The following is a 13,295-nucleotide window of genomic DNA, read 5'->3' on the forward strand; positions in this document are numbered from 1 at the left end:
AATACGTCAACTTAAGCTACTAAAGCACACGTCCTGCTAGTTTCGACGAGTATTTGCAGCCCTCATACCGGCAACACCAGGGAGAGGTTGCTGAATATCGTCGCTCGCAAAGAGTACGATTTGTAGGCGACGAGCGAACGCAACTGCCGTCTCCATCGCATCGCATGTAGCTGTCGCTCTCAAGATCGCTTATATGGGGTTTATACTTTAATCAGCATAAAACAGTAATTCCTCATGCGTTTTCAGTAAGTTCAAGATAACGCGCCCAACTAACCTCTTGAAGCATGCAGCTGAATGCCAGCGGTGAAGTTTCTCACTAGCACTGGTGCTGCACGTAACTTCAGTGGTCGCAGATTACCCATGGGCGAGACACTGTCAAGCGCGCGGCTTATTTATAAGGAAAGCATGCCACCAGCAAAATTGCTTTGCCAGGTATTGTTTACCTGTTCTTAATGCAACCATGTAGTTTCATTAATTTACATGTCACTGAAGGAAAAAACAAAGAAACACTAAGTCTGTGTTGGCATCGGAAGTTTTTGGACGTGATGAGTTTTGGCGACGAATGCGCCACGGAACTGTATTGTTTCTTGTGAAGCACGTGCGATTTTTTTTTTTTGGCGGTAAAATGTCGGCCACTTACAACCAATGACCGAACATTAAGAACTGCAAAGAAGCAAAAGAGCGCTATTCGCTCTAAACTTGCATGTATATTCTGCTCTGAACGTCTGGTGAACTTATTGGGATACTTTGTTCGATATATTAAATGGCTGTAATATTTTAGAGATGGCGCAGTCACGGTGTAAGTGACGCTGCATAGAAAAGTATCTAGCACGGTCTGCAAACTACTGCACTTCAGATGTTCTGGATCACATTTAGGCAAAATACGTTTGACTTCGACCACCAACGATACTTTAAAGTTGTCTCGCCAAATGGTACATCTGAATGACATATTCGGAATTTAGGAGCGAGAAACGAAGCGCCCTTGTGAGAAGAGCAACAATCTGCCGATAATGTCAGCTCGAGCTTTCCTTGATCAGTGATAAGTTGCAGCTGCAGTGCAGTGGTTTTTACATAGATCAAGTATCATAAGAAGAACATGACCGCTTTGCACACATTACAAATAGGTTGCACTCATGCCACCCCACTTAGAAATCCCGATAGCAGATTGCACTTACGGCAAGTGACTACGGAAGGCAGCCATCTGCATCACTATGCGCACTATGCTCTCTCTATTGATCTTATATGGTCTTGTCGTAATTGGTAAGTTGTAACGCTGACCAGAGCCTTTGATTTGAAAGAGAGCAGCTTGGTCTAGTATCAATCCCTGAACAACAAGTTTCTCATAAATTTTGAGGCATGATCAGTACGGTTTCGGTGCAATTGCGATAGGACAAAATATCTATCAGTAAGCTCGGACGTAATAACAGCGCGCTGTAAGTTAATGCATCGTGCTCTTATTGTAGTATTTCGATAACTTAGTGAGCATCCACAATGTCAGTGCTTCAACAGCACTTAGATAGCCGAAGTAAGGCTTACTGCGTTCACGTATTTAATTTGACGACTTGTTGTAAAGCTGACACGAGTTAATTTATTTAAACTCCTACCATTTGTTATTACATTGTAGAGGCGTGCCTATCAAAAAATAGGCGCACTTAAAACAAACAGGAATTAATTCGCAGATTTCATCCTATGCCAGTAGGGACGTTTTTCTCATGTCCGCCTGCTGTGGTGGCTTAGTGGCTACGACGTTGCGCTACTACCGACATGGTCGCGTAATCAAATTCGCAAAGCCAAATTTTAGTTAGGGCGAAATGTAAAAACGCCTATGCAGCGTGCTCGCAATCTACCTTAAAGAACCCCAAATGGTCAAAAATAATCCTTAGTCCACTATTACGCATGTCTCATAATAAGATAATGGGTTTGTCGCGTAAATTATGAGAAATTCTGTTGTGCGCCTGCGCTTTCTATTTGGCTTGGCATGTTTAAGTACAAGCTCCATTTTTTTGCACTGAGCACGCACGGTTCAACAGTGGTATTCTGTTAAAAAAAATTATGGGGTTTTACGTGCCAAAACCACTTTCTGATTATGAGGCACGCTGTAGTGGAGAACTCCGGAAATTTCGACCACCTGGGGTTCTTTGACGTGCACCTAAATCTAAGTACACGGGCGTTTTCGCATTTCGCCCCCATCGAACTGCGGCCGCCGTGGCCGGGATTCGATCCCGCGACCTCGTGCTCAGCAGCCTAACACCATAGCCACTGAGCAACCGCGGAGGGTAGTGGTATTCTGTGCACCGATTTTCATCAATAAATACACACACGTTTGCTTCGTAGTTTGTCTGACGCGCACATACCTTAGTGCTCTTAATGCACTACGTCCAACGCACCATTCCAAGTGTTCAACAATGGATAACATATTGCCTGAAGCAGACGCACATCTACTCGTGTGCTTGCCATGCACGCAATTCTCAAAACTACATTTAGTTTTATCCGTTCCCCAGACGGAATGCAAAAACGAACCGCCCATTTTCTTGAGGCGGATTTCCTTAGCTGGATGTCAAGAGGTTTTGCTTCTCGTGGTACAGAGCTTTTACGGTGGAGCTGTTAGAACCTCGCTCGGTTTCGCTTGACGTGCGCAGCTCCACCGATCTGGGGGAGAGAGAGAGCTGAGAGAGTGAAAGCAGAATATAAAGATAGCATCGCGCAGCATAGCAACACGGCGAGGGTGGGTGGAGCTTAGGGGGAGAGAAGGGGCCGCGTGCACGCGAGCAAAGAACGCGGCCTATTTGCGTGCCCTCTCCTGTGGCGCGCACGGCAGGGGAGTCAGGCGAGGGAGGAGGGGGCGTTCTTCTTCAGCGGCTAATATGGTGCCTCAATATCCTCCGCGCGCACCGCACCGTGCGGAATGGAGAAAACTGTCACGTCTACTACGGCGTTGGCCCCACAAATCGCGGACAATGTAGTAGACGCATCTGACGCCCTAGGGACGCGTTGCCGGCGTTCGTGTGTTTTGTGCTCGGTTCAGCACTACTTTACATGCCTTTCCCCAGCTCTGCTGGTCTCTCGTGTTTGCGATAGCAAAGCCACGCATAATTTTTTTACTCCCCGCCGTGGTTGCTTAGTGGCTATGGTGTTGGGCTGCTAAGCACGAGGTCGCGGGTTTGAATCCCGACCGCGGCGGCCGTACTTAGATGGGGGCGAAATACGAAAACGCCCGTGTACTTAGATTTAGGTGCACGTTAAGGAACCCCAGGGGTCCAAATTACCAGAGCCCTCCGCTACAGCGTGCCTCATAATTAGATAGTAATATTGGCAAGTAAAGCCCTATACCTTAATTTGAAAGATTTTTACTCAGCCATGAAATCAGCTGTACGTGCTCGTCCATCAGTTCTCATCAATAAAATTTCTCCCACCACGCTGATACAGTTTGCGTCATAGGCAGCCGTGAAGGCTTGGAAGAAGAATGCGCACGTGGCGGGATGAAATCCCAACCACGGCTGCCTCATTTCCATGAAGGCGAAATGCAAATAAAGGTCATTCACCTTGAATTGGGTGCACGGCAAAGAGTCCGGGGTGGTCGCAATTGATCCAGAGTTGCCCACTACGACGTGTCTCATAATCAGTGAGTGTTTTGTCATATGACAGTCCAGTACATATGATCAATGTGCAATATCTATAGAAAGCAACGTGATTCGACGCGGTAGGTTTGACGTAGCCACAAGCAGCAAAGTAGAAGACGCCGGATTTAAAAAGTGTCAGGCGGACGGTGGTAAACTTGTGGGAGATTAACAAGAATCGACAGTTATGAGCTTGGGTTTGCGCTCAACATTGGTGCTAGGAAGACGCAGTTTACTATGGAAACACTGGCGACAGTTAGTTTTATCGCCGAAGGCGCTGCCGGGTACGCATTCGCAGACTAAATTGGGCATGCAGCACATGTCCTAAGAGATTTGAGATTTCCTATCAAGTTCTCCCCAAACCAATAGCTTCAGAGTTTCTAACTATATGTTATTAGCGGTAGAAGCGGTAATTGTGCAGAGATCTTTTGAACGATACCGGTAAGTTGCTGGTCATAATTTGGCACTACCTCGAATCCATTTTGATTCATGTCTACATTTCTTTCTTATGATCTGTGTCACTAGTAACAATCCGCTGAGATGAAACCCTTCCACTATCTGAAAAAGCTCAGTGCCAAATAAGAAATCTCGAGTTCTTGCCTGGTGTTTTCAGCGCTGATAATATTACAATATTCAAACCTATAAAACGCACTTTGTCGGCTAAGATTCTCAATAATTTCTTGACAGTCACCTTCAGCGTTTCTTTAAACAAACGTCACATGCAAACCGCAGCTCGCTGAGATGTTCCCAATTGATGCTCATACATAGGACTTTCCTTTCGATTACCTTAAATAAGTCTAGGTATGCGGTAAAGAATTACTGTAACTTCAACATATAGGAATTAGTTCATTTTGCCTAATACAAAATGCGACTGTGCTTGTGTCCTCGTTCACATTGCCGACCAGTATGTAAGTAAGTGCAGTGAACACCATTGCAGAGATCCAGTCTTGCGTACCTGAGTGTTCTCTTCTAATATTTTTTCCACTTTCCTTCTGCAAATATGGGGTAGCTCGGATACAGTTATGAATCTGGCTAATATATTCAACTATTCTTGCACGCCTTGAACGCGCAATACTTCCATTAGTGCACAGGAGGCTTCTTCAAGCACCACGCTTTTTCGCTACCTGAAGGCAACAGACTTGAGTGCCCGACTATAGACATCCTACACTTAAGTTCTCTCTCTTCCTCTTTCACTCCCCATTCCCCTCCCCACGTGTAGGGTAGCAAACTGGACTGTCTGGTTAACCTCCCTGCCTTTCCGTCTTCCCTTCTCTCTCTCTCTCTCCATTAGTGCAGGCATCCGTACTGAATGAGAATAGTGTAAAACTATATATATATATATATATATATATATATATATATATATATATATATATATATATATATATATGTATGTATATATATGTTGCACTTGTTGTATATAGTTGCACATCGCTTCTCGACGAGGCCCGACGTGTGTCGAATGCACTCCGGAGCAACAATTTACAATCTTGTCAGCAAGATTTGCATCATGAATTGGGGATCTCATCATCATCATCAGCCTGGTGACGCCCACTGCAGGGCACAGGCCTCTCCCATACTTCTCCAATAACCCCGGTCATGTACTAATTGTGGCCATGCCGTCCCTCCAAACTTCTTATTCTCATTCGCCCACCTAACTTTCTGCCGCCCCCTGCTACGCTTCCCTTTCCTTGGAATCTAGTCCGTAACCCTTAATGACCATCGGTTATCGTCCCTCCTCATTACATGTCATGCCCATGCCCATTTCTTTTTCTTGATTTTAACTAAGATGTCATCAACTCCTGTTTGTTCCCTCACCCAATCTGCTCTTTTCTTATCCCTTAACGTTACACTCATCATTCTTTCCATAGCTTGTTGCGTCTTCCTCAATTGAAGTAGAACCCTTTTCGTAAGCCTCCAGGCTTCTGCCCCGTAGGTGAGTACGAGTAAGACACAGCTATGATACACTTTTTTCTTGACGGATAATGAAAACCTGCTGTTCACGATCTGAGAATGCCTCCCCAACGCACCCCAGCCAATTCTTATTCTTCTGATTATTTCCGCCTCCTGATCCGGATCCCCCGTCACTTCCTGCCCTAAGTAGATGTATTCCCTTACCACTTCCATCGCCTCGCTGCCTATTGTGAATTGCTGTTCTCTTCCGAGACTGTTAAACTTTAGTTTACTGTAGAATAATTTTTAGGCCCGCTCTTCTGCTTTGCCTCTCCAGGTTTGTGAGCATGCATTGCAACTGGTCCCCTGAGTTACTTAGCAAGCCAATATCATCAGCGAATCGCAAGTTACTAAAGTATGCTCCGTTAACATTTATCCCCAATTCTCGCCAATCCAGGTCTCTGAATACCTCCTGTAAACACGCTGTGAACAGCATTGGAGAGATCGTATCTCCCTGCCTGACGCCTTTCTTTATTGGGATTTTGTTGCTTTCTATGTGGAGGACTACGGTGGCTGTGGAGCGGATATAGATATCTTTCAGTATTTTTACGTACGGCTCGTCTGCACCCTGATTCCGTAATGCCTCCATGACTGCTGAGGTTTCGACAGAATCAAACGCTTTCTCGTAATTAATGAAAGCTATACATAAAGGTTGGTTATATTCTGCACATTTCTCTATCACCTGGTTGATAGTGTAAATATTGTCTATTGTTGAGTAGCCTTTACGGAATTCGGCCTGGTCCTTTGCTTCACAGAATTCTAAAGTGTTCCTGATTTTATTTTCGTTTACATTAGCAAGTAGCTTGTAGGCAACTGACAGTAAGCTGATCGGTCTGTAATTTGTCAAGTCTTTGGCGTCCCCTTTCTTATGGATTAGGATTATGTTAGCATTCTTCCAAGATTCCAGTACGCTCGAGGTCATGAGGCATTGCGTATATAGGGTGGCCAGTTTCTCTAGAACAATCTCCCCACCATCCTTCAACAAATCTGCTGTTACCTGATCCTCCTCAGCTGCCTTCCCCCTTTGCATAGCTCCCAAGGCTTTCTTTACTTATTCCGGCGTTACCTGTGGGATTTCGAGTTTCTCCATACTATTCTCTCTTCCATAATTGTCGTGGGTGCCACTGGTACTGTAGAAATATCTATAGAACTCCTCAACCACTTGAACTATCTCATCCATATTAGTAATACATCTGATTCTTGCCAATTCCTAGTTTCTTCTTCGCTTTTAGGCTTCCTCCGTTCCCGGGAGCATGTTCAATTCTATCCATATTATACTTCCTTATGTCAGCTGTCTTGCGTTTGTTGATTAACTTCGAAAGTTCTGCCAGTTCTATTCTTGCTGTAGGGTTATAGGCTTTCATACATTGGCGTTTCTTGATCAGATTTTTCTTCTCCTGCGATAGCTTACTGGTATCCTGTCTAACGGAGTTACCACCGACTTCTATTGCACACTCCTTAATGATGCCCACAAGATTGTCGTTAATGGCTTCAACAATATGGTCCTCTTCCTGAGTTAAAGCCGAATAGCTGTTCTGTAGTTTGATCCGGAATTCCTCTATTTTCCCTCTAACCGCTAACTCATTGATCGGCTTCTTATGTACCAGTTTCTTCCGTTTCCTCCTCAGGTCTAGGTTAATTCGAGTTCTTACCATTCTATGGTCACTGCAGCGCACCTTGCTGAGCACGTCCAAATGTTGTATGATGCCATGGTTATCGCAGAGTATGAAGTCTATTTAATTTCTAGTCTCGCCGTTCGGGCTCCTCCACGTCCACTTTCACCTATCCCGCTTGCGGAAGAAGGTATTCATCAACCGCATATTTTTCTATTCCGCAAACTCTACTAATAACTCCCCCTGCTATTCCTAGTGCCTATGCTGTATTCCCCCACTGCGTTGTCTCCAGCCTGCTTCTTGCTTACCTTGGCATTGAAGTCGCCCATCAGTATAGTGTATTTTGTTTTCACTCTACCCATGGCCGATTCCACGTCTTCATAGAAGCTTTCGACTTCCTGGTCATCATGACTTGATGTAGGGGCGTAGACCTGTAAAACCTTCACTTTGTACCTCTGATTAAGTTTCACAACAAGACCTGCCACCCTCTCATTAATGCTATAGAATTCGTGTATGTTACCAGCTATATTCTTCTTAATCAGGAATCCGACTCATAGTTCTCGCCTCTCCGCTAAGCCTCGGTAGCTCAAGACGTGCTCACTTTTTAGCACTGCATATGCTTCTTTTGGCCTCCTAACTTCACTGAGCCCAATTATATCCCATTTACTGCCTTCTAATTCCTCCAATAGCACTGCTAGACTCGCCTTAATAGATAACGTTCAAGCGTTAAACGTTGTCAGGTTCATATTCCAATGGCGGCCTGTCGGGACCTCGAAGGGGTGCGAAAGAATTCGAACATGTTACTCTCGCATGAAACGCTAAACGGCCACTCATTTTGCTGACAGGTTTAAAAATTACCTCCTGATGTCACTGGATAGGATCCATGGCGCCAGCGCACATCAAATGGCCATATAATTGTTCTAATAAAACATATATATGTATTTCACAGAGATTGCGACGGAATTACCTTCCAAAGGCAGCGAACGGCTCTCGACAGAATGCCGAGTTTCATTTAGTCCTCCTCCTGTTCTTGTGAAAATCAGCACTCACAACAAGTAGTAAAAATAGACATATATAATATAGACACTCGGCTCATCAACTTGAAAAATTTATATATATGTTTGCTTTTGTCTTTTGTTGGCAGTGCGCCTATATATGTGGTAGAAATTCGACAGTGCTTACCTTCTTAACAGAAAACTCTCTTTAATATGAGTTGTCAGCACAGAATCATAACACCTATCAGCCTTCAGCGCCCGACATGGAAGCGCTATACTCGCATCGTACAGACATGTTTTGCAGGAAAACTCCTTTAAGGCATGCGTACGCTTTTGTGCAACATATATCAGCGCGAAGGGAGGAACACCTGAACAAGTAAAAACAAGAAACGCGACAGGACGAGCACTTCTCCTGTCGTAGTTATTTGCTAGTTCAAGATGAACTAACTCGCTTAAATGAAGCTGTTAGCGTTTTTGTGTTAAAAAATAATTGTCACAAAGTCAATTAATCTAGTTCAATAAATTAACGCACTTCAATCACATTAAAGGATCTTTTTTTTTTCAAAGCATACATTTGCTCGACTTTATATATATATATGCAAAAATGTTAAGACAGCCTTTGTAGATGTTATTATTGGTAAAGAAAAACTCGGTTCGTTATGTTGAAAGAGATTAACAAGTAAATGCCGTACTTTTTTTTGTTTTCTTTGGCGAAGTAGGTACTTAACTCCTATATCTTTTAATATAAGTGTATGCAAATAACGAAGCCTAGAGACTTGTTTCGCACGTAAGAACACAACTATTTTCTTTTCATTTGAGTAATATCACATATTGTTGACTGCTCAAAAGATAAGTTGTGACCTTATCTTTATGTTTGCCTACAGCTAACAGTATAGAAGAATGCAGTCGACCAAGGACCACATGCCTTGCTAAGGATGTGTGTGCCCTTCTTGGTGGCACAAATCGAGGCCCCTGCTTTCGAGGCGTCTGTTGCGACAGAAGTAGGTGACTCTGTCCTCGCTTCTTTTTTGGCAATTTGAAAACAATCATTATCCTATTTCTGCCTTCATAAAGGAGTCTACATGATCCGAAACTTGAATGAATAATGTATAGCTTGTTCATGAAACTGTCATTATCATAGTTGTGCAGTACGTATTTTCTTGAATCTCAAGCTGATAGAGTTTTCAAGACATTTTACAACTACTTTTGATGCAGCTCACGTCAGTGCGAAACAATGCACAACTCAAGGCACCACGTGTATGGCAAGAAAAATATGCAAGCTTTTGAATGGGAAGATTCGTGGCAGGTGTTTTAAAGGTGTTTGCTGCAAGAAACGTAAGTGTCATCTCTGTCATCTTTCTAGGGCACTTCATAGTTTTGCTACAAGCGGTATCTATAGCTACAAACCAGAAATACAAAAGTTGTTCCGAGCTTTTTAAGCTTGCTTTGCACTTTAGGACATGAGTTGCCTTGCATAAGGGGTAAAAATTAGGAGAGCTATAGTTAAGTAAATATCGTATATACTTCTTTAAGGCCTGAACTTGTATTTCTTACTAGGCACGGCGCTTGTAAGCGGCATCTTTATAGCCACTCTCTGAAACCTCAGTTAGGGTCAGACTGCCTCCAAAAAGAACACGGTAATTGGCGGCCTACTATGAACAACTGTATCCTCGCCGACTGAAATCCCACACATAGGCAGTCCCCAAAATGTCCCAATAGTCGGGTTGACTGAATGAACAAACACTGAAGGTAAAATTAACTTTGTTGTTTTTGAGAGAGTCCGCACAGCAGCAAGTTTGTTTAGAGACACTTGCTCAGTGCTTTATTCCAGTAAATACGTTTCTAATTTTTTTTTGACGGTCGACGCCACGGGAACGTGTCGCGTAAACTCATCGCGCAGCCCGATGTGCATCGCGGGTCACCGCAAAGTCCTGAAATCGCACCCGCAACCCCAGCTCCGCGACAGTAGCTGTTCGGCGACACGGGCAACAAGCCTGGAGCTTTATTTACTGGATACCCGCAAGTTAGCTTATGCCATTCCGTCTAAACAAGGACTAAAGGCAGCCGGTTGTTGCCGGCCAAGCATCCGCTCACGCGAACTAGGCTTCGCGCATCTAGCCGCCCGTGCACTTCAGGCACATGATATTCACGCCCGATCGCGGATATAGACTAATTTCACATGGACAATACGGACCAAGTCCCTTCTATAGCTTGCCGCGGGCCGCACTCGTCGGCTAGATACTACGAGCACGCCACCTCGCTTCGTATAAGGCGGCGACCAAAGTTGCAGTGTTGGAGGTGTGTGCAGGCATGGTTTGATAATGTCATAGTCGGCACGATAGCTAGTAGCACCTAACCGCGACTTGTGGAAATGAACCAGCCCGTTGCTACATGCCTGACAGTGAGAGAATATTTTTACAAATGTTCGAACTTGAAACAGGTAGTGGAGGCGAAGAAGCGGGGGGAGGGGAGGGGGGGTTGCGCCGCGGTGTCTCACGTGAGTGTGGCTCTTAGATTAGCAAAATGGTATTTCGGAAGCGCCACTTGACACTCTTGACCGTGCAGTGAGGGACGCTTCATGAACACATGGTGAAACAACTGACCCGACTACAGCGTCATTAATATTGCCAGAATGACGTTTAATTTTTCATAGTGCGCATTCAAATTAGCTGTTTTCCTCATAAGGGTCCCACTACCTTTAATAGTGAAATCTTTGTAGCTTTATATCCTCTAAGGCGAGCGGGTTAACTTTATAAGCGTTTGGTTTAGTGCTTCTAAAGATGCCGAAAACCATAATTTAGCAAATTTCACTTTACAGTTGAAACATACATCCTCAATTTGGTTCCCTATTGTCCATGGACAATAATTTCGAAATTTGGCTCTCATTGCCACAATAATTTTTTGCATTTCCAATAAATCCCTCCCTTTAGATCAGATCATGAGTGATCTAGCTTTTTTTTTTTAGAAAGCCATGAAAGCACGCAATTAACGTTCATGGGCACATCTAACTGGACTAAAGTGTCTCTGTGAAAATTTCGTTTCCTGAGTTTGAGCTTAGCGTGGTGATTTTTGTCGTAACTGTCCGTGACCATCGCCTAATGGCTGGCATCAAGCGTCATTACCTAGATTAGAGAATTACCAGAAGGCGAGTAAAAATATTCTACATATTTTTTTGCTTGTTTTTATTTTTTGAAATGATATTAAAAGAAGTATAGTAATGCAAAATGCCGGATGCTGTGGTATCACGCAGGTAATGTTGAGCGAATACAACGTACACATGTGTTTCTCTCCCACAAGAGCTGCCTTTGCGAGATTCGCAGCTGTGCCATTGATAGCTTTGGACGTAGCTAGCCTCTAATATTTTTCCTGGTGCTGTCCAAATATTCCTCAAAAGCTTTCGCACTAAATGTTTGTTCTTCTTTGGATGAATATGCTTATTCTCTGTGTATTTGAAAATATTTCAAGGAAACATAAAGGGTTTCATTGAAAATTGCGTCTAGTCTTTAAGAAGTTCTGTAGAATTGCCAGTCACTTTCGTGTAAAAAGGTTACCTAATTTTTGTACAGCCAGACATATTACATGTTAAAACACTGCATACGTGTATTGTCGGTACATTCAGCTTCCTTTCGAATGAGTTAAGGAAATGAATTTAGGACACTGAAGCTTTTCAAATTGCGCGTCTGGCCCGTCCTTGACATCCGGGCCCGCAATATGCTTTCTCAGGTAAACAAGTGGTACATCTCATGAAAAGACGCGGTTTAATTATACGGATGAATTTTTGGCCAGACTTTAAGAAGTACGTATATCAAATAAAATGGTGGAGTTCCTAAGCCTCAGCTTCGTGTTAGCCGGCGTTTTACCTTGCACCTTTTGTCAAGTTTGACACATAACACCAAACACTATCCGTACAGCACTTTTGCTGTACCTGTGCTGCCTTTTACTTGCCACAGTTTTAGGGTGTTCTCTCCGACAGTGGTGAACAGGTGGGCGCAGTGCCTAGACAGCAGGCACCCTCTGTATTGTAACAACATCGATGTCTGAAACATCTAAGAAACATCCGGTAATACGGAATTATGACAGGCACCAGGGTATATATTGTGCAGTGCGACATTCTTGTCTAAAAATTACTAACAAAAAAGGGGAACACAACGACGCTAATTCTCATGCACTTGTATACTTTTTTTCGTACACTCAGAAAAGAAAAATTCCTGCGAGGCATTTGGAGGCAAGTGTCATTCCATGAACTACACCTGCAACAGCTTGAAACACACGAGCAAAAAGTGTGGAAGAAATAAAAAGTGCTGCATATCGGGTCAACTAGCCGAATAGGCTCATCATCGTACTGTCCTTACTGCTGAAAATACAAGAATGTAGCCATGGAATGTCGATTCAGGCACGACATATTGCTCGATATCAGTTTTCTATAATTTCTTATCGACGAAAACAGATGCTTGCAAAATAAAAAAATAAAATAAAGAACCCTCTCTTTGTCCATTACTTTTTGGCGTGCAGAACCATACGAATTGCTTGTATGTAGAAATTTACTGCTTGTTGCTGTACAACACTGACTTTATTAGAGCGGTGAGCTGCTCGCTCTAACATGTCACCAGCATTGCTGAAAAGGCTCTCCGCAATGACATTCCCTCTTTAATAATGAACACGTGCGGTTTACACTCACTTTCGATACCAGCTCCGCTTGCGATGTTGCTATATATCTTGCACCAAAGAGTTAATTTTGTCTTTTGGTTGACGACTAATAAAGCTTGTAAATGTAGCAGTCTGTCAGAAAGCAATAAAGTGGTACCGATATGTTTACAGTGGAGAGACACGAGAGGATTGAATGCTGGATACAAAGCGCACTTCAGTGGCGGGCACTGCCATCAGTTTCCAACTTGCTTGCGTCGGTGCCCTTTTCGTGTCCTCAAGCGTCATACCGCTCCTGCCGTTAAAAATTAGCTGCGAAACTGCGCAGTCATTGTGAACGAAAGGAAAAGATAACACAAGCACAGATAGTCGCGTCTGAGCGTTTGCGCTGACGAAGAAAACATCCGCGCACTAAGAAACATAAAGAAAAGAACCTCGCATGTTGAACTATTCAGCACATACGTGGTGAGATG

The 13,295-nt window shown here is 43.7% G+C and overlaps 1 long non-coding RNA gene across 1 annotated transcript; it reads left to right on the top strand.

Moving 5' to 3' along the window:
* The first annotated feature begins 1,132 nt into the window (after nucleotides 1-1,132).
* On the top strand, nucleotides 1,133-12,648 carry LOC135915612 (uncharacterized). Its single transcript, XR_010568686.2, has 4 exons — nucleotides 1,133-1,260; nucleotides 9,063-9,179; nucleotides 9,394-9,513; nucleotides 12,374-12,648. It is a non-coding gene; the product is annotated as an uncharacterized lncRNA (long non-coding RNA).
* The last annotated feature ends 647 nt before the right edge of the window (nucleotides 12,649-13,295 follow it).

Source organism: Dermacentor albipictus, chromosome 3, assembly GCF_038994185.2.
Source record: "Dermacentor albipictus isolate Rhodes 1998 colony chromosome 3, USDA_Dalb.pri_finalv2, whole genome shotgun sequence".
Classification (NCBI taxonomy): domain Eukaryota; kingdom Metazoa; phylum Arthropoda; class Arachnida; order Ixodida; family Ixodidae; genus Dermacentor; species Dermacentor albipictus.